General features: G+C 42.4%; 1 protein-coding gene across 2 annotated transcripts in view; it reads left to right on the plus strand.

Moving 5' to 3' along the window:
- Nucleotides 1-21,897, plus strand: part of MDGA2 (MAM domain containing glycosylphosphatidylinositol anchor 2) — a 647,298-nt gene that overhangs the window by 183,281 nt on the left and 442,120 nt on the right. The window lies entirely within an intron of this gene.

Consider the following 21,897-nt stretch of genomic DNA (forward strand, 5'->3'; position numbering starts at 1 on the left):
AATGTTTACTCATGGGCTTAATTTCAGAACACGCGTAGTCTCATTGACTTCAGATATTGTGGTGTTTACTTATCAGCAGGATTCAGAGAAATAGATGGATTATTTTTTCCTTAGCAAAATGAGCAGGAATTCTTGGCTGCAATTCAGTGCATCAGTTACTGGAACTTTGGGTGTACTAACTTCTTGTTGCTCTTCATCTTTGGGCAATACACAAGTGTAATTAAAATAAATGGAAGAATATTAAAATTAAAGGTAGAGGTAGGGTAAAAAGTTTTTTGACTTGTTTGAATCAAAACAGAGAAAGACCCTTTAAATACATGACCCAAAAAAGCTGGTGAAACAATCATAGAAAGAGAGACAGAGATAAACAAGTGTCCAGAGTTCAGGGTCATACAACATTTTAAAAGTGAATGCTTATGAAAAAAACACTGATTGAATTTAATGCAGATGATTCAGTGGGCCTTACAGAAATCTAATAGGGTCCCATAGAAAATATTCTTACAAACTTGTGGGGCTTAATAGATCTTTTTATAGCATGCATTTCAGGTATCAATTTAGTCATCTCCTGAAACAATGCACAGGGGAGATGAATAAGCAATCAGGAAAAAGAAGTGTGAACTACAAGTAGACAAAAGCAGCAGTAAAAGCTCTTTTAGTTTATGGGAGCTGGGGGGAAAATCCATTTGTGTGGAGTGGCTCTGTCTCTCTCTGGCTCATTTTGTGCACAAGATAATTCTAAGCTCTTCTGACACATTGCTGTGAACACAGGCTGCTTGGGGGGGGGGCAGGAAAACACTTCCCATCCTGTGGGATGCTTCTTTGGTCTGTGTGTGGGCACCAGTGTTAAATGCCAAGAATCATGGGGTGTAAGAGAATGCCTTGGCAAAGGGGAGAAACCATGTTTTTGGCCCTGACAGGAGCATGTTCCACATGACTTGTTAATGAAATCTATTGAAAACCATGGAGACAATCCAAATCTGCGTGTGCTGCCACCTGCCGCTTTCTTCTGACCACGCGGCTCATTCGTCTGCAACAGGCTCGATGCAGTGCTGATTTCTGTCCCCGTGGAAAGGTTTGCTGCTACACACTGACAGGAAAAATGTTTACTTCAACGGGGTCAAGTCAGATGCTAACACTGTGCCTTTAATCACTGTTAGGTAAAAACTAACGGCATACTTGAAAACATTGCTTTACATGATTAGCCGTGGACAGCTTTTTGCCCCGGTTCGTGGGAAAACTGTTTGCATATTTCTGACTACAAAGAGGTACAGAGCCTGATGAAACCTGGTTCCGAGCTAATCTTAAAAAAAAAAACAACCAAAAACAAACACACACAAAAAAACCCCTCCTGGAGTAAGGGTCTGAAACAAAACTCACTGAAGACCAGAGAGTTTCACATGAATTTCAGTGGTTTGAATCAGGCCCAAATTGTTAAGCAAGTACATGACCTGACTCAAACATATATAGTGAGGACAATCAAAACCAGCCTGTCTTCTTATATTTGAATAACTAGGCAGATATTTGGGGACTTGCTCAAAAACAAGCCAACTATTCAGTTGCTCTTAAGAAGTCGACAGGAATTCTAATATAATTAGTTTTAAAATGTTCACACAACAATGCTTTGCTGTTCGTAAAGTTACTCAGTGCTATGTTATTGTCATGCCACGCTCTACAAGTGATGCTGAAGTGTAACCCCCTAAGAGAAATGCTCCCTTTTAAGAATGCTTGCTACTTGCAAGAAAGTTGTGCCTCTTCTGAAACAAAATTTTACTGATTTGATTTTGTTATCTATTGAAAGCATTAATAGTGACCTTGACTCAGCCTCTGGATGCCACGAATGAATGAAATTCAAAATGTTTAGCTTACATCTCTATCAAACGACTCTATAATACTATATCCCTACCCTGCCATCTGTTTGTAGCCCACCCCGTCAGAGAGTGCAGATAGATCTTGTGCTGCATTCTGGAGCACATTAAACGCTGGCTTTGGCCGTTTGCTCAAGGTGTGGTGGGCTCCAGAGGCCTGGACTGTCCATAAGAGAGTAACCCACTTGTCTCAAAGAGCTCAATCTCAGGAAATGACCCGTGATCACAACAGGTATGAAGAGATACAGTGAGAGAGACACGCTCTCAAAATACCATTAAGGGCTTTGTAGATAAGAACCAACTCTTTGAGCTGCACCCAGAAACAAATGGGCAGCTCAGATGAGAAACTTCATCCCTTGCTCCCAGACGAATTCAGGGCCACAATGATGCAGGCATTGTCACCTCCAGACTGTAATTCACTGCATCTGAAGTTGGATCAGAAAACAAGTCAAAGACTCCAACTTGCTCAGAACACGGTTATAGAAGTTCAGGCTGCCATGAGCCCATCGTGCCTTTGCCCTTGTTCCGCTTTCTCCCTAGCTCCCAGCTGGCTCTTGCTGCTAGTTCAATGCCTTGGTCCTGAACTTCAAAGCCATTAATGGGTCAAAGTCCAGCTACATTTGACATTGTGTCTCTGCTTATAAACTGCTATGCTAGTTGCATTCCTCTGGGGCAGTGCAGATCAGAAAGCACAGGAGAGTGGCGGATAAGGCGTTCTCAGACTATGGAATAAACTTCTGAGATGAATCCAGAATCTGATGAACTTTAGGTCATGTTGCAAAGCCTTCTTCTGCATCATAACCAGAATGACACAACTGCTACCTCTGAACCCCTTCCCTCTGAAAAACAACAACAACCGTACCCCTCAGCAGGGAATCCCATAAAGAGAAAAGAAGCAAAGAGACGCCATGAAGTCTACTAGGGACCTCACTCTGCCAATCTAACTAATGTAGAAAAGTGCTTAGAGGGTATGATGTTAGCTACAGTACAAAACACTAAGGGCTTGTCCAAACCAGAATAAAAAGGTGTTGTGTTTGCTAACACGTTTTGACAAACACATTTTAAATGCGAGTGTGGACAGGGAATGTTATATTTTAATTCACGTTAGTAGGACAAGGGGAACCCAAGAGAGTCGATGACAACCAAGCTAATAGTGTATTAAAAATACAGTCAGTATAAAGGAACACTAAAATAAATTATAGTGAACAGCCAAACCACAGGAGTTAAGAATTTTGAAAACGTCTTAATGTGTCTTGCATATTTTTTTAAAAATGTTTTTCCATTGTATGAACATATTGTTTAAAATGATTCAGACAAGAAACTATTACAATAATGTTTTACAGCTGTTGACATTTTCTTGTATTTTCCTCGGGGGGGAAAAGAATGATAGTGCATGCAATTTCCATCATTTATTTTCCCCTGTGAAACGCTTGCCCATCACAGTGGTTACTGAATGCTGTTGAAATGCCAATTCTATCATAATTCTCTTAAATATAAGCTGTGAACTGGGAAAAAGCTATAAAATAACTTGTTCTATTTGCTAGTACTTTTTTTTTTGCATGTTCCCTTTTTACATGTTTCCTTCTAGAAGAAAATTCCCCGTCAATATGACACAAATTTATCCATCCTCACATTTTCTCTGTTCTTCTTTGTCAAAAAAAAAAACAAAACACACTATGGGCGTGGGTAATTTTGCTATGGCTGAGTATTTCCATGTGGGTGTACTGCAGTGAAGCACAGGTACAGATACAGATTCACAGGGGCAAGGCGTTGCCTCTGGAATCTCTGTTAGGTTCTTGAGATCTTAGTTGCGGTGTTTCCTCAATCCACAGAGGTGCACTCTACTGCAGCCACAAAGTAGGACATGTCGTCACACCATGGCAGTGTTTTATTTTGCACAAGATTGGTTATCACTTGACATGAAATGGCTTCATTGGCCCATAACATTTTGGCACCTGAGGCGGGGAGCTCAAATGACGCCCCCAAGCCCCCTCACTTGGATCAAAACTTTGAAAGGTCTCAATTCTGCCTTCTTCAACTGACTGTATTGCACAATCTAGCACCTGGTTAAATAATTCAACTTTGAATTGTTGTTTGGGGTCTCTTGTGGGATTATCCCGTGCCTCGTAATCAAAATGTCGTCTTCTTCGATGCCTCTTGTATTTTTGAATGGGTGGGAAAATAGCTTCAGTGTGAAGTTCCTCTGCCAACTTCTGCGCACTTTTCAGAACGTTTTGAAATCCCTCATCTGACAGGTAAGACTGTAGGTATGACTTTGCTTTGTCCAGTTGTTCCATTGCTCCAGATACATCAAGGTCAACACCTTGGAGTCTCTTGCTTACAACATTTTTTTCAAACAGTATGTCATGCCACAACACTAAGCCACCAGAAATTTGAAGTTATGTATGTTTCTCATGATTCCATTTCCCTCTGCCACTGTTCTCCCACAAACAGTTCCTGTCGTAGCATTATCCTCCATAATGGCAACTATGGCATCATCTGTCTTCCCAATTTGGTGTTTGATAGGCTTTATCACCACCACTCGACTTTTCCATCATGTGGCACTCCGTGGTTTCAGTGTCAGAGAGGATGTTCCCAGATGTTGGTTCAAAATTTGCAATCGATGAGTTGATGCAGAAAAAAATACATAGATGATTTGAATTACATTAAAAAATTCAGCAGCCTCACTAGAAGCTGATGCTGCATCACGGACCACCAAGTTCAGTGAATGAGAACTGCACGGGACAAAAAAAAGCTCGAGGGTTTAACTCTCGAATCCATGTCTGCACTCCTCTGTTCTTGCCTCTCATGTTGGCACCATTGTCATAGCCCTGACCTCTCATGTCAGCGATCGCAATTCCATCTTTTTAAGAAGCACATTTGTGATAACCGCTCCTGTAGTATCATCAATGTCAATAAATTCTAGAAAATGCTCTCTGACAGTCACCATTGCAGGGACATTTTCACTCGGTTCTGCTATTGTTACAAAACGCACCATTCAAGTAATTTGTTCCGTATGGCTGATGTCAGGTGTGCAGTCCAGAATAAGAGAGTAATATCTTGCTGACTTCAGATCTGCCACAATCTTCTGTTTGACTTTTCTTGCCAGTAACTGTATGATCTCATTTTGAATTGTTTTTCCAAGGTAGTGGTGTGTGTACATTTCTTGGGTGGTGATTCTTCTTAGATGCCCCTGGAGTACAGCATCAAACTCAGCCATCAGCTCCACAATTTTAAGGAAGTTTCCATTGTTTGGCACATGCAGCTGATCTGAAGTGCCACGCAGTGCTAGGTTTTGGGTAGCAAGCATTCTCTCAATGGCAACGAGCCTTTTTGGAACATTCTGCCAGTAAAGAGTCACTGATGCAACCTTCTCTTGATGCTGATCCTCTATGGTGGCCTTTAACCTTAGTCTCATCTCAAGCTCTTTCCACCTATGGAATGCTCTCTGATGATTTGCTGCCTTCTCATGGCATGCCAGATTTCTACCCAGATTTTTCCAGTCCTTTGTTCCTGTAGAACCCAATGTGGCTGGAACATTAGACTGGAAGAGTTTGCAACAAAAACAGTATGCAGCATTCTGGGGTTTCGAGTACATAAGCCATGGCCTCTCCACTTTGTCACCATTGGGGATTTCACGCCAGTAATGTGTTGGATGGAAACTTCTATTTTCATTGTCTTTGGGGAACATGAAGTTTTTCACTTGCTGGATTGATTTTTTTTTTACTTAAATACAGCTTGCTTAATTCTAATGTTTAATGTTAGTGTAATTCCATTTTTGGTGATAGACTTACTCCAGATTTATACTAGTCAAATTTGGTTTGATTGTTTTAAAATATTTTAATTGTATATGACATTTAAAAGCATAAAAACACAAGTTTTTTTTATTAATGAATTTAGGCTTCAGCAATGTATTGGTACCATCCCTATGCAGCAATCCATCTTCATCTTGCTTAAAAAAGAATAGCAAGGAAAATTAACCCAACTCAAAAGGTAATATATAGCACATTTGTTCTGCTCTGAATAAATCAAGGAGCAGCATTAAGCTTCTTGTTATGTGTTTGTAAAGTGGGGTACTTGTGTATGACTGAGGATCCCAGGCACTACCGCAGTAGAAATGAATAATAATAATAATTAATAATAATAGTATTACGAGCAATGAAAATTACCAGCTTTTACACACAAGGAATATTTCATTTTCAAGACTTGAGTGTACGCAAGATGAAAACAGCATGTTTTGTTTTGGCAACAGAAGATGTATCAACTGTTTTGGATTCCTTCTTTTACTTTATTATCCCTTCTTCAAAAGGGATGTAGATCATGTCTTTCAACAAGACATTATCTTTGGAAGGTGGACAAGATATATTTCAACTTGCATGTATAATATGACCAGTAGACTAACAATGGAAAATCTGATTGAGGGTAAACTGAAGGCAAGTCTGGAGAGTTTCCAAAGAGGCATTAGCCAAGCAGGAAAAAAGGGTCCCAGATAAGGAGGTCTAAGAATAAGACTGGCAGGCTATGGCAGATCTTTGCATATATACTGGGAGCAGGGGATAGTCCACTTGATATCCTCAAATGCTTCTTAAAAGCATCCTGTGTTCCATAAGCTATTACCTTGAAGTCAATGGAACTACTTGTATTCATAAAGACAGGTTTCAGAGTAGCAGCCGTGTTAGTCCGTATTCGCAAAAAGAACAGGAGGACTTGTGGCACCTTAGAGACTAACCAATTTATTTCAGCATAAGCTTTCATGAGCTACAGCTCACTTCATCGGATGCATAAATTGGTTAGTCTCTAAGGTGCCACAAGTACTCCTTTTCTTGTATTCATAAAGTTAAGCTCCTGCAAAAGTGTTTTCAGGATCAGTGCCTTTGTCTATTAGAATTATAGGATGTGAAGATGGCAGAACACTAGAAAATGTGCTGCATAGCAGAGAACAATGCTGCCTGGGCAGAGGAATACTTTACATACCCAGGTAGTTTGTCTCCGTCTTCAGCATTCATTCTTACTCACGTGCAGGCCAAGAATCCTCCTTTCAGTTTATGTTCATGCAGAATAGTCAGTAGGAGGGAAAAAAATCTCACCATCATATTTTGTCATTTGTTTTTTTTTATTGCATTTTATTTTTTGATTCTTACCAAGAGTAAGCCCAGTCTTCAGTACCATGGGATACTAATTTATTTTATTGTATTAATGCAAAGCAAGGTCATGATTATGTTCTTGTTGACCTCTGGTAAAGGCTGTGGGTTTACTAGGGCTTTGTTTATTACAATGAATAACCACGGCCTAGGTTGTTAAAGGAATCGGTAACTGTGCTGCCTCTGTGCATCAACTTTTCATGGCATTTTGTTAGCTTTAGTTTTATGGAAACCAAGCAACCTAAAGTGAACTTCCCCAAGGTACAAATTAATTTTACCCTTTGCCCTTGGATTTCCACTGCCACCACCAAACTTTATCTGGGTTTACTGGGAAACGTAGTTTGGACACGTCTTTCTCCCCAAAATCCTCCCAACCCTTGCACCCCACTTCCTGGGGAAGGTTTGGTAAAAATCCTCACCAGTTTGCATAGGTGACCACAGATCCAAACCCTTGGATCTTAGAACAATGAAAAAGCATTCAGTTTTCTTACAAGAAGAATTTTAATAGAAGTAAAGGAATCACCTCTGTAAAATCAGGATGGTAGATACCTTATAGGATAATTATATTCAAAACATAGAGAATCCCTCTAGGCAAAACCTTAAGTTACAAAAAAGACACACGGATAGGAATAGTCATTCTATTCAGCACAGTTCTTTTCTCAGCCATTTAAAGAAATCATAATCTAACACATACCTAGCTAGATTACTTACTAAAAGTTCTAAGACTCCATTCCTGTTCTGTCCCCGGCAAAAGCAGCATACAGACAGACCCAGACCCTTTGTTTTTTTTTTCTCCTCCCAGCTTTTGAAAGTATCTTGTCTCCTCATCGGTCATTTTGGTCAGGTGCCAGCGAGGTTACCTTTAGCTTCTTAACCCTTTACAGGTGAGAGGATTTTTCCTCTGGCCAGGAGGGATTTTAAAGAGGTTTACCCTTCCCTTTATATTTATGACAGGCTGGCATCTAGGTAATGTTGGACAAGGTATCACTGGTTTCAAGAGAAAACATTTTTCAATGACTTTTCTGTGTTGTGAATTATTTAAAAGTGGGCAAAAATAATAGATTTTCAAAAACTGGAGGTCACTTTTTGCAGAAAAGCATGCACATTCACTCTCATTTGTGCCTAAAAAATCAGGTAACTAAACATTCAAATAGGTATTTGAATGTACAGTTAAACAGAGGAATACTTTAAAGCATTTAGCACCATTTTCAAGAGTCAAGCAACTATAGCATATCCCAAAGGGAACTCTGTATATAGATCGATTGATCGTAATCACTTCATCCTCCTTCTCTCCAGCACTGAAATGCCACTGTCTCTGGGGAAGGATCCGTCAGCTGTTTTGCATTACCTAGCAACATCCCATGCCAATTTAGAACAGGGAGTGAAGCATTTCGTACATTTGAAACTACATGATGAGTTTAGGCACCTAAAATATAATTACCTGACTTTATATTTGCTAAAATGACATGGTTAGTACTCTTACCCTTTGAAAATTAATTGTATTCTTAATGTATGGGAAGCACCAAGAACTTGCAGCATGGTAAATATTTTACATGCACACACACACACACAAAAAACAACACAAAAACCAACAACGCCAAAGGGAGTAACAAAACTTTCATTTTCTAATTGTATTGTGGAAATATTCCTATTTCTCTCGTAAGAGTAACAAAACAAAAGAGAAAAAAGAGAGAAAACTTAAACATTTACCATGAAGTGATTTTTCTCATTTGTTAAGAAACTGACATTTTTTGTCTTTTAGTTTCTTGTTGGAAAAAAAGAGAATTTTTTTTAACAAACCCAAAAATGTGCATTAAAACATGTTTATATATAAAAAGGCCATTTTTCATTGGAAAAGGTTAAGATAGAAATGTTTTGATTGGCTCCACTCGGAGCTGGCTCAAGAGAAGAGGGACACCTGTTTGATCAGCCAAGGACCATTTTGGGCTTGCCGTTGTCCAGACTCCATGTGTGAATGCAGGTGCAGATCTTCCTGCCAACTTTTTGCATGGGTGTGCCTCCATTTTTTGGATTGCTTAGCTCCTAATGTATTAGTTGCCTTATTATGAAATAAAGGAAGATTAAGACAACTCAACCTTATTTTAACTGTAATTGCTAATAAACTCCAACTGAGTTCTCATTCACAGATGTCAGTCTTTGTCTTGGTTGGAGGTGATTAGACTACGGAACACATTTTATTTGTGACAGCTTTAACAAAAGAGATTAAAGGCTCTATTTATTAATCTTATACTCTCTCATGTAAACTTCATGACTTTTGTTAATAGATTTCAGAGTAGCAGCTGTGTTAGTCTGTATCCACAAAAAGAAAAGGAGGACTTGTGGCACCTTAGAGACTAACAAATTTATTTGAGCATAAGCTTCCGTGAGCTACAGCTCACTTCATCGGATGCAAGTGAGCTGTAGCTCACGAAAGCTCATGCTCAAACAAATTGGTTAGTCTCTAAGGTGCCACAAGTGCTCCTTTTCTTTTTGTTAATAGAGATACCCAAAGTCCATGGACAAAAAACACAATAGATGTAATACAAGTCTTGATTTTAGTAAGGCATTAGATACAGTTCTCTCATGAAACCTTACTAGGAAAGTTAAATGTAAATTAGCTTGGTTATAAGTGGAGCCTTATAGACTGAAAGCTCTCCGAAGGATCAAGGCAAAGAGCAGTGAGCATTCTGTTCAGTGGTGCTGCAGCAAATGGTGCTACTGGAAGCAGTATTAGGTCTCATGTCAACACTCTCATTTTTAATAATCCGTGAGAGAAGCTTGTCAGTATGTTGTCTAAAAACACTAAGACAGCTGGGTAAATAATTATTTTAATTGATTTTGTAATAATTAACAATTTGTATAGGGCTTGATCCAGAGGCCATTGACGTAAATGGGAGTCTTTCCGCTGACTTCAATAAACTTTCAGATTCATGGTGGAAGAATTTGCCTCTCTGCTTGCTAATTGTCTGTAAATAGTTACTGGTTGTCTTCAATTTATTGGTTTGAAATTATTTGCCAATGAATAATTCCTGATGGTTAGATTATGCTTGAGCAGTTCATTAGTATTTAGTATTTGAAATTGGCTACTTTTAGTTGGCCATGTTGCTAGATCACTTGCTCTGTTTCTGTTCATTGACTAGATAAGCGTAAGTTTTAGATGCCGTGTAGTTGTAGCCGTGTTGGTCCCAGAATTTTAGACACACAATGTTGGTGAGGTTATATCTTTTTATTGGATCAACTTCTGTTGGTAAGAGAGACAAGCTTTCAGGCCACACAGAGCTCATATTCAGATCTGGGAAAGGAATTCTCAGCTTCATAGCAAAATGCAAGGTAGAACAGACTGTTTAGCAAAAGTAGTTAGCATATTGTAAGGGACCATTCAAGGTAGAGTGGCCCATTAACACCTCTGCAGTCATGGGACAAAAAGCGGGGCAGGGAGGGGCTAGAGGGTTACAGATTGTTGTAATGAGCCATAAATCCAGTGTGTCTGTTTGGCCCATGATTTTGGGTGTCCAGCAGAGTAATGAATTTAAGCTCCCGGGCTCCTCTGTTAAAAGCATTGTGCACATTTCCTTTGAGGATGTGGGCTGATAGGTCAGATCTGGAGTGATCACTTTGTGGAAAGTAAAAAGAAAAGGAGTACTTGTGGCACCTTAGAGACTAGCCAATTTATTTGAGCATAAGCTTTCGTGAGCTACAGCTCACTTCATTGGATGCATACTGTGGAAAGTGTAGAAGAGGAGAGTGGGGTGGGAGGAGGTATTTTTTCATGCTTTATGTGTATAAAAAGATCTTCTACACTTTCCACAGTATGCATCCGATGAAGTGAGCTGTAGCTTATGAAAGCTTATGCTCAAATAAATTGGTTAGTCTCTAAGGTGCCACAAGTCCTCCTGTTCTTTTTGCGAATACAGACTAACACGGCTGTTACTCTGAAACCTATTTGTGTTCACTCACAGGGGATGTGGTGGTTTTGTCTTTTATCCTTTTCCTGTGTGAGTTCATTCCAGAGAGTGTAGTGATTGTCTGGTTTCAGTCATGTAATTGTTGTTGAGGCATTTAGTACACTGGATGAGGTGCACCACATGTGTTAGGCTTGTGTTGGATCCATGGATCCTGAAAGGTGTGTTGTGGGGGGTGTTGATCATTGTAGCAGTGGAGATATGAATGCAGGTTTTGTATCTGTTGTTCTGTCAGGGTTTGGTGCTGCTTTGAGTTGGTGTGTCCTGGTCTGTGCGGAGCTTGTTTCTGATAAAGAGCTTGGAAAGGTTGTTGTTTGGAGGTCAGAAGAGGGGTTCCGGAAAGATTTATTTCAGAATGGGGTCCTCATCGAGTATGAGTTGTAGTTGTTTGATATCCTGTATGGGTTCCAATGTGAGGTGGTAGGTGACCACTAAGGGGTGTGCTGTCAGAGGGGGTTTTCTTTCTGTATTGAAACAGGTTCTGTTGGGGTATTTTGGTGGCTTGTTCCGTGATGAAATCTACTTGTCTGGTGAAAAGTATCAGAGGGGTAGCTGTGTTAGTCTGGATCTGTAAAAGCGGCAAAGAGTCCTGTGGCACTTTATAGACTAACAGACGTACTGGAGCATAAGCTTTCGTGGGTGAATACCCACTTCGTCGGATGCATGTAGTGGAAATTTCCAGAGGCAGGTATAAACAGTGGTGAGCTGGAGCCGGTTCGCACTGGTTCGCTGGAACCGGTTGTAAAATTTAGAAGCCCTTTTAGAACCGGTTGTTCCACGAGGGAGAACCGGTTCTAAAAGGGCTTTTAAATTTATCAACCAGCCAGAAGTGGTGCCTTAGGTGCCGACTCCGTGGGTGCTCCGGGGCTGGAGCACCCACGGGAAAAATGTGGTGGGTGCAGAGCACCCACCGGCAGCTCCCCGCTCCGCGCCCGGCCCCAGCTCACCTCCGCTCCGCCTCCTCCCCTGAACGTGCTGCCCCGCTCTGCTTCTCTGCCCCCTCATTTCCCCCAATCCGCTGTTCGCGCGGGAAGCCTGGGAGGGCTGAGAAGCAGGCGGCGGCTTCCCACGCAGGCCCAGGGCTTCCCACGCGAACAGCTGATTCGTGGGAAGCTGGCGGGGGGGGGTGTGGGTGGAGAAGCAGAGCGGGGCGGCGCATTCAGGGGAGGAGGCAGAGGCGGAGCGGAGGTGAGGTGACCTGGGGCCGGGTGCAGGGCGGGGAGCTGCCAGTGGGGGCTCTGCACCCACCAAATTCTCCCCATGGGTGCTCCAGCCCTGGAGCAACCCCGGAGTCGGTGCCTAAGGCGCCACTTTTGATGGGATCAGCGGGGGGAGCAGCCGCTCCCCCTGCTCCCCCCCAGCTACGCTCCCCCGCCCCTAGGAGCCAGAGGGACCTGCCAGATGCTTTCTGGGAGCTGCCCCAGGTAAGCACCGCCAGGACTCCCCACCTCGCCCACCAGCAGGTCCCTCTGGCTCTTAGGAGCGGGACGGGGTGGGCACCCACTACAGTGGCCCACGAGACCCTCCTGTCCGGTTCTGGGGGCAGTCAGGGGACAGGGGAGGGGGGGTGGATGGGGCAGGGGGTCCCGGGGGGAGCATCAAGGAATACGGGGGTTTGGATGGGGCAAGAGTCCAGAGGGGGTGGGGGCGGGCCACGACCCCCTCGTGGGGTGAGGAGGGAACCGGTTGTTAAGATTTTGGCAGCTCATCACTGGGTATAAATATGCAAGCAAGAATCAGGCTAGGGATAAGGAGGTTAGTTCAATCAGGGGGGATGAGGCCCTCTTCTAGCAGCTGAGGTGTGAACACCAAGAGAGGAGAAACGGCTTTTGGAGTTGGCGAGCCAGTCACAGTCCTTGTTTAATCCTGAGCTGATGGGGTCAAATTTGCAAATGAACTGAAGCTCTGCAGTTTCTCTTTGAAGTCTGGTCCTGAAGTTTTTTTGCTGCTGGATGGCTGCCTTTAAATCTGGTGTCCGGTGAAGTGTCCTTGTTTGGTGAAGGCAGATCTAAGTGTATTAAGGTGTATATCCCAGACTTTCTCCTTGGAGCATCTTAGACTCAAGTTTCTGGTTGAACACTAACATTTATAAATTCAAAATGATCTTGTTGCCAACATTCCTCCGTATTGGCTCCTTTTGCTGTTAGTCCTGAATATTCCTTGGGAAGTAACTTTGAATGCTTTTGTCGTAAAGATTACTTATTGCTTCCATGTAGCAACAGGAGCTGCATTGCGTAGTGAATAGCACAGCCCTCCATACCAGCTGCCTGGGTTCTGAATACAGAGCCACCAGTCATGTCTCGTTTAGGGCCTTTTCTCAATTATGAAAGAATTGAAATATTTATTGATACGCTCATCTGCATAATTTAAACATTATTTTGATATCAAACCACATTCTGTCGCTCTCTCTCTGATGTTAAGTGACATGTTGAGTGAGCAGGAGACGCTGGGGAACTCAGTCCTACTCTGTTGTAGTAAATATATATGTGGATAGCTCAATCAAATCATTGTGAAGACTGCAAGTATTCCATTATTTATGATACATTAGAAGTGTGACAGAGAGTGCAGACAGATGGACCAGGGAGGAAAGTGTTCAGAGTACAGAGATGATCAAGATAACTTGCGTGTATCCATACAGGCACCAATCCTCATGCCATTGAGGTCATTGGGGGTTTTGCCATTGATTGCAGTTCAAATAAGAAAAGGCAATATGATTGTAAATAATAGACACCAGATGTCTGCTAGACATAGAAAGATTTCTTTTTGAACAAGTGTACTTTCTTTGCAATTCTCAAAGACAGCAGTAATCTCAAATCATGTTACACAGCTAAAGACAAATTCGTGCCAATTGGTAGCAGCAAATCTTCAAGTGACCTGGACCAGAAAGACCTATAGGTTATTCTCCATCATACAGAAGCTCCATATATTAATGTAAATTTTTCCTGTAAAATGTGTGTGCACAGCTTTTTAGCTAGTTTGAACACCAGCAAAGTAGCCACGGCCCAAACAGGACAGGGAAGAACAATAGCTTGCGAAGATGTTTGAAATACTTCCCAGAAGCACAGTGGTGCTGAACTCACAGTAACAAATATTTGGACAGCTCTTACAAGGCAGGGTAAGGATTACAGGAATTTGAAAAGCAGCGTGTGGCAATCAAATAAGAGGTGCCATAGCCAGCATTTTCAGAGTGAGAGATGAGATCCGTATCGTTCGTACAAATACCATAAAAGAGAGAGAGAGAGACTCACATCATATAAGGTCTATTTTTTTAATGGGGGGAAAAAAAAACCCTAAACATTTTAGTTAATTATGTATTTTCCACTAACTGACAAATTGACGTACTGCACAGTTCAGTACGCACGTGGAATTGGGCCCCTGCAGCGGCCTCCATGAAACCATTTACAACTTAGGACTCTGATTCTGCAAAGTCTTGCGCATGTGCTTTACCGAATACATTGAGAGCAGTGCCACTGACGACAATAAACCAGGGGAAGTAGATGGAGGAATGGGGGCAGCCCACAGAGCAGTAGTCACAGTGCAGAAAGTTACGTGTATACGTCAGTCTTTGCAGGATCAGGATCAAATCTTTCAGTTAAACGCTCGATTTTGCTCCCAGAGAAGCCATGAGGAACATTGCCATCGGCGCTAGATCCATCCCCCAACAGCCTGTAATGTTTGGGAGACGCAAACATGCTTATGATGCTGCTTGGCCCTAATGCAGAGACCATTGAAGCTAACGGAAGGACTGCCAGTGACTTCCATGGGCTTTGGATCAGCCCCCGTGAAAACAGGGGTTTTGCAGCTCTTATCCCCAGGACGGTAAACACTAAGGCATTGGTTGCCATTAGAGTACTTACAGTTTTACCTTTGGCCTATTAAACCCAAGCATGATGGTTGCCTTTAGGAAGGGCCCAGTTCTGCCTTGAGGGAGACGTAAAGGGAGCAAGGGGAGCCAGCTACATCCCCTTCCAGCTCTTCCTTTCCACTGGCCCTGCTCTGCAGGTGGGCGGCGTAGTCCTGCCTGGCCACTTTGGGCACAGAGTATGTTAAGGGGAGAGCAATCTTAGCCTCCCGCCCCCCAGGCCTGCCCCATGCGCAGATCTACTCTGCTGCTCCGGCTTGTGGCCAGACACCACCTGGCACTAAACAGTGCTAACAAAAGACCAAGTGAGGAAATGAACAGGGAAATTTAATGATAACGGACTCCTTTGCTCAGTCCTGCTCCCCATCACGTCCATGGGAGACAGGTGGTGTTCAAATGCTACCGTGATTAGCCCAGACACTGATTTTTAAAGATAGTTAGATGTTGCCCTACTTAGGAGCTGAACCCAGGCTGTAAGTCAATGGGACTTTCACTTCTAAGTGCTTAAGTCGTTTTTTAAAATGAGCCTTGCACTCCTAAGGCATTCAGGTGGTGCAGTAGTGAGCAGAGCGATGCCTAACTGCCTTCAGAAATCTGAGCCTGCATGCTTAGATAGTGTTGGCGTTGACTTAAATAGCTTTGATGCTGTGTTTTGGGAGCAGGGTCAGCACTTACACCGCCATTCACAAGAAAGGAAGGCAGGTATCAGGAAAGGTTCACAGGCAATCGCATGTTAGGATCAAACTTGTTCACCGTGTTAAATTGTTCAGTGGTGCCCAGAAAATCAATAATGCCTTTTAATATAGAAAACCCTGGACAAGTTGCCGCAGGTGGAAGTCCACAGAACGGCTATTCCTTTAGAGACAACGTGGCTGTATGAAACAATCATTGTTTGTCTTAAGATCCTTGTCTGACAAAAGGAATTTATTATTATACCAACTCTGACTAGAGCTAGCAAGGTTTAAAGCTACTCGTGTATTCAGAGTAGTGATAGCCGTGTCGGTTCCGACTCTTAGGATATTAGAGACACAAGATGGGTGCGTATCTTTTATTGCACCAACTTCTTTTGGTGAAAGAGACAAGCTTCAAAGCTTGTCTCTCTCACCAACAGAAGTTGGTGCAATAAAAGATACGACCTTACCCACCACCTCTCTCTCAAGCTACTTAATGCAGTACAGATATATTGCTTTGGTTCTGCCTTACAATGAAAGTGTGTCACACCTGAAGCCAGGCCTCTAACCCCCCTGGTACTTTGAGGGGGCTTTAGATCAGGATTCAGATTTCTGAGACTGTACTCTTTGCTCTAAGGTGGAACCAGAATGGAAACACTGGGCCTGAAAGCCCTTCCACCTTTGGAGTCCAAATAGTTTAGATCTTGATTTCAGTCTGATCTGCTCAGGTTGAGCTTATCTGTACTTAAAGTTAGAGCTCTGGAGAAAGGTAATTCCATTTCTTGGAGGATTTTGATCATTTAAAATACAGCTCTGATTGTATTTTTGTACACACACACACACACATTGAAATACAACTAGAGCTGGTCAAAAGTTTCTCATTGAAAATGTGTGTGTGTGTTGGGGGGGGGAAGGTTTGACACACAGTGGCTTTTTGTATATACAGGCATTTCCATGGGAAATGTCCATTTTCAGTTGAACTCTTTTACTTTTTAATGAAAACTTGAAAATATTCAAAGAACATTTTCAGCAAAAATGAAAACATTTTTCTCAATTTTTACTGAGGTAAAATATTCCTGACCACCTTTAATTATAATTATCTGAGCGCCCGTATAATTAGTGAATTGGGATTAAGCTGTGTTAGAGCAAAGTTTCTTAAATCACTTTAGAGCATTTTCCCCCTAAACACAGGCCAGCATTGTTAGGCCTCCCATGATGCATATCTAAGTGTGGAGTTGAAACCTATTGGTGCAGACGAATGGTGCATTTGGGAAGTCTAATTTAATCATGTAGACAGGGCAGGCTGCTACTCTTTCTTTCATTCTGGTTCATTTCCATTTTGGGCTCTGTGAGCGAGGAACCATCTGGTGAGTATTTAGTATTCAGAACTGCACAGTCAATACTGGGTATGGTTTTGCCAAGTTGTAACATAGTGTGTGGGGGGGTGGGCATTTTCCCAGTTTCTCTAAGATTTCTTGAGTCTTGACTGGAGGAGCCCAGATTCCCAATGGGAGAAGGGTTGGGCTGCAGTAATATATGTATTTGATATCCCTTATTATTTCCTCAGCTCTACGAGTAAAACCATACACAAAACACTGGCACTCATAGTAAAACAGCCACAAATAGGAGAGGGCTGTGGGAACCAGTAAATTCTCTACTGTTCTTGCCTTTTCCCTTTTATTAATTGTATTATTTGTATGTTGGGAGCGCCAAAAAGCCTGCTAGTCATGTACAAACACACAGTAAATGACAGCCCTTGCCCCCCAAGAGTTTACAGTTGAAATAAATCATCTTTCTGCTGGACCATAAGGCACTACAGTAAAATGAGGCCAGCTCCTTTTGTCCCATCGCTTTGTGTATGTCATATGCGTGGTGCCAGTTCTCATGGTATTTCGTGGTTTATTTTTTCTTTAAGCCCCAGCTCCTGGAGTGCAGTGATGAATGAGAAGCTCAGCTCTCATGTACAATATGTGTGTGCATGCACACACACACACACACACACGATTTGAATGCTCCACAGAGAGATGGATTTGCCATTACACTGGCATTTGCTAGCCATAGGAGACTGCTCTTCACTACTTTCTCATAAAACGTGAGATTGCTGGGGGTCGACAGTAGGAGAGGGGGACACTGAACTCTTGACAGCTCACAGATGTTATTGCTGCCTTCTTTTCAACCAAGGTTCGTGGTTCAGTGCCACAAACGAAATGAAAGGGGAACGGAGGCTCCCTTCTTCTCACATGGAAAGCAGGTGGGTGCTGTGTCAAAGAAGGCGCTCTCTGTCTCTTCCCAGTCAGACCCTGGGGGTGTTGAACCAGGTCCATGGGGGTTCTGGGGGTGATCACACTCCAGTCCTCCACCCAGCAGCCCACAGACAGTTGCAGAGACCAGGGTCCATGAAGCCCAACTGGGGCTGAAGCCCCACCCCTGGCTCTGATTGGGAGAGATCCAAGGCTCCTGATTGGGCTGCAGCACCTATTTAACCTAGAAGAGGAAAAAAGAAGTTGTTTGTACACTGAGGCTTCACCGTTCCATGGATTGGTGGTCTGGTGCTTACCTGTTCCTGCCTCCTGAGCCTGGCCTCCCGGTACCCTGACTTGTCCTGACTTTTGATCCCTGCCCTCCAGTTTCTCTCTCAGTTCTGATCTCCTGGCATCCAGCCAAGCCTGATTCCTGGTAATTGGCCCCTGGACTCTTGGCCTGCAGCTGATGAGTTGTTCCAGCTCCAGTCTGGGGCCTTGTCTCTTTGGCTCATATTTTTTAACTCTGGCAGTCCCCAGTTCAGTCTCCGATGTGTCGGACAAGATGGCAGACATCACACGATGTTCATCCACAGTGCCTCCTGTGACCTTCCCTTTTTCTCCCCACTGCCTTTTAATACCATTTGAACAGTATGTGAAAACCCATCTTGCATCTATACAGTTTCCTCGTAGTGTTGGTGGTCATATTTATGTGGTATGGAATGTTCAACCTTTTAGCTCCTATTTTAATCTTAAACAGCAGTCTCTGAAATCAGCCATAACACAAAATGCAAAGTTTCAGAGTAACAGCCGTGTTAGTCTGTATTCTCAAAAAGAAAAGGAGGACTTGTGGCACCCTAGAGACTGACCAATTTATTTGAGCATAAGCTTTTGTGAGCTACAGATAAATTGGTTAGTCTCTAAGGTGCCACAAGTACTCCTTTTCTTTTTACAAAAGGCAAAGACATCAAGGGACTCTGACTGGTGAGATGCCTGGGAGACAGTAGAAAGCCATGTTGTGATTTGTAAAGCTTGGAGAAGAATTTCTACCGTCATTATTTTTATTGGTAACGTTATAATGCGTATGTGGCTCTTTTGCTTCTTGAGCATTATCTTTAGCTGTTTCAATTAATTTAAAATGCCGTGAGTCCATATCATCTGACAATGCTTGGCTGCACTGAAAAATGCATTATGCATTAAGCACATCTTTAAATGCACTCTTAATTAGTGCCCCATAAGATGTGCTTAATAATAATAAACACTAAAAATATTCTATTTAGAAGAAATTTGCTTATGTAGTTCTAATTTTCTGTTGGGTTTTTGTGGGGGGAGGTGGTTTTTTGTTTTTGTTATTGTTTTTTCTCTCCTCTGATTTTTATTAGGATTTTGTTAATAGGATCACTGCACCAGGTAATCAGCTGAACATGAATTCTCGGTGCAATGTTGTGGCCAAAGGGCTAGTGTGAGCCTTGGAAGCATAAACAGGGAAGTACTGAGGAGGAGAGGAGAGGCTATATCACCTCTGAATTTGGCACTGGTGCGACTGCTGCTGGAATCCTGTGTCCAGTTCTGGTGTCCACAATTCAAGAAGGAAGTTGATACATTGGAGAGGGTTCAGAGAAGAGCCAGAGGAGTGATTAAAGGATTGAGAAACATGCTTTACAGTGAGGGACTCAAAGAACTCAATCTACTTAGCTTTACAAAGAGAAGGTTCAGGGGTGACTTGATGAGACTATAGGGACCTACATGGGGAACAGAAATTTTATAACAGAGGGCTCCTCAATCTAGCAGCAAAACGTATGACAAAAATCCAGTGGCTGGAAGCTGAAACTAGACAAATTCAACCTGAAATGAGGTGCAGATTTTTAACAGTCAGGGTAATCAACCATAGGTCCAATTTACTGAGGATGGTGGTAGATTCTCCATCACGGGACACTTTTCAATCAAGTTTGGATGTTTTTCTAAAATACATGTTCTAGTTCAAACAGGAGTTAGTTCAAGGAAATCCTATGGCCGCTGCAATGACAGAGGCCGGACTAGATAATCACTGTGGTCCCTTCTGGCCTTACAATCTATGAAAATCAGGGCAAGATCGTCAGCTGGTGTAAATCAATGTAGCATAATTGACTTCAGTGGAGCTTCACTGATTTACACCAGCTGACGATCTGGTCCTAGAAACTTTATCCCTTAAGAATTCAGTGATTGTGTCTTCTTACATGAAGCTATTCCATGAAAACACCTGTTGTCATAGATTCTGTTTTTCTTCTTACATGCATCTTGGTTATCATCAGAATTGTCTCCTTCTCCATAAAGAAGGTTCGCATGCAGATAGAGTTAAGTATCTGACTTTCAAAATTATTTTACACCGATAAATATTCATCATAGCTAGAACATCACCAACATTCACTTCTGTATTTTGGGGGCTAGATAAGGAACCAGAGTTCAGGACTGTGGAAAAGGAGGCAGAGTGCTCAAATATTGTGTGTTGCCATTTTGATGCTCACACAGCAGCAGCATCACACTATCATCACTGCTGCGGTTGTTGCACATGCCTGATAATCCCTGTCCAAGATCCTGTGTGGGCAGAATGCTACTTAGAGAGATGGGGTAGGGGCGGTGATATCTTTTATTGGACCAACTTCTGTTAGTGAGAGAGACAAGCTTTCATGCTTACACCGAGCCCTTCCTTAGGTCTGGAAAACTAACTCAAAGTGTCACTATGTCAACTCCTTATGCTACACAGTCTCTGTTCAAACCTTGTATTTAGCAGTGACACTTTGAGTTAGTTTCCCAGACCTGAAGAAGAGCTCTCTGTGGCTTGAAAGCTTCTCTCTCTCTATCTCTCTCTCCCCAAAAGAAGTTGGTCCAATAAAAGAGATTCCCTCACCCACTTTGTCTCTGTAATATCCTGGGACCAACACGGCTACAACAACACCGGACTCATTATTACAGCTGGGTGAAATGTTTCCAGTTTGAATTGGAAAAAGGGATGACATTTTGAGGACATTTCTAATTTTTTAGGGTTTTTGTGTTGTGTTGTTTTTGATGCTTGTCAAAAGATTTTGAATTTCAAAATGACTTAGTCTGAATTGAATTTTTTAAAAAAATCCTTATTTTTCAAAAAATATAATTTTCCCCTTTGTTTTTTTCAGTCAGCTCAACTCTATTGCAAGCAGACAGAGCTCCTCTGAGGAGGTTTAGCAGTGGATGCTCATGATTCTGTATGGCCAGGGCCCAAAAGTTGGTCAGATGTAGCAGCTTTCACTGGGAGGGCTGATGAGTAGGTGATGCACCTTCGAGGTAATTGCTGCTAGAAGATGAGAATTAGTAATATGGGAGACAAGAGAATGGTCAAGATTAAGGCCAGCAGAGGCATTCATTTTAGACCTTCACTGCAAGTTGAAAAGGCAGAATGCCTCTCACTTGCAGCTTGCTGGCCTTTATCCTCATGCATCTCAGTCAGATGAGCCTAAAATTTAATCTGTGGTTTATAATGTCCTCAGAAACCCTTTGGTGACATAGGATTTGCAACCGTAATCAAAGCAACTGGGGAAAACAGACTCAAAACCCTCTGCAGTGACTGGCTGAATGTGGTGTAGCAGGATTCCATTGTGTTAAGCATTTCCACCCCAAGGCAGCATTTGAAATAACTTGCTGTCACTCTGCTTGGGCTGCAGCTAGTATTGCTCATAGAAAACTCTGCATGGAAGGGGAAAGTGGCATCTCTATTTATATTACTTAAAAGGAGGACAGGGGAGCATAAACGGTTTGCAGTGTTTGTGAATTTGTTCTTGAGCTGTCAAATGTTGGCTTCCTTTCATGCTTATCCATTATGGTGCAGTGGTAGAGTCACCGTAATCAAGGTTGTGCTGTAGAGTGGAGTTTTAGCAGCAGCTTTACACCTTCCGCAAAAAATCACAACACAGAATATAAACATTGAGCACTGTTTGGTGAAAAATGAAATAATGTCATTAACAAATCACTCCTTTTTTTATTGGATTGTCTCACTTTTCTTAGTATTCCTTTTGCAAGAAATTTAAAACCCAATGTGGACAAAGGACAGCTCCGGAGTGTTTGACGCTGAGACCTTGTGAGTGGGGGTGGGTCTTAAAGGCTGGACTCTCCTCTGAGCTGGAATGTCTATACTGTGCTGCCA

The sequence above is a fragment of the Chelonia mydas genome, chromosome 6, assembly GCF_015237465.2.
Source record: "Chelonia mydas isolate rCheMyd1 chromosome 6, rCheMyd1.pri.v2, whole genome shotgun sequence".
NCBI lineage: Eukaryota > Metazoa > Chordata > Testudines > Cheloniidae > Chelonia > Chelonia mydas.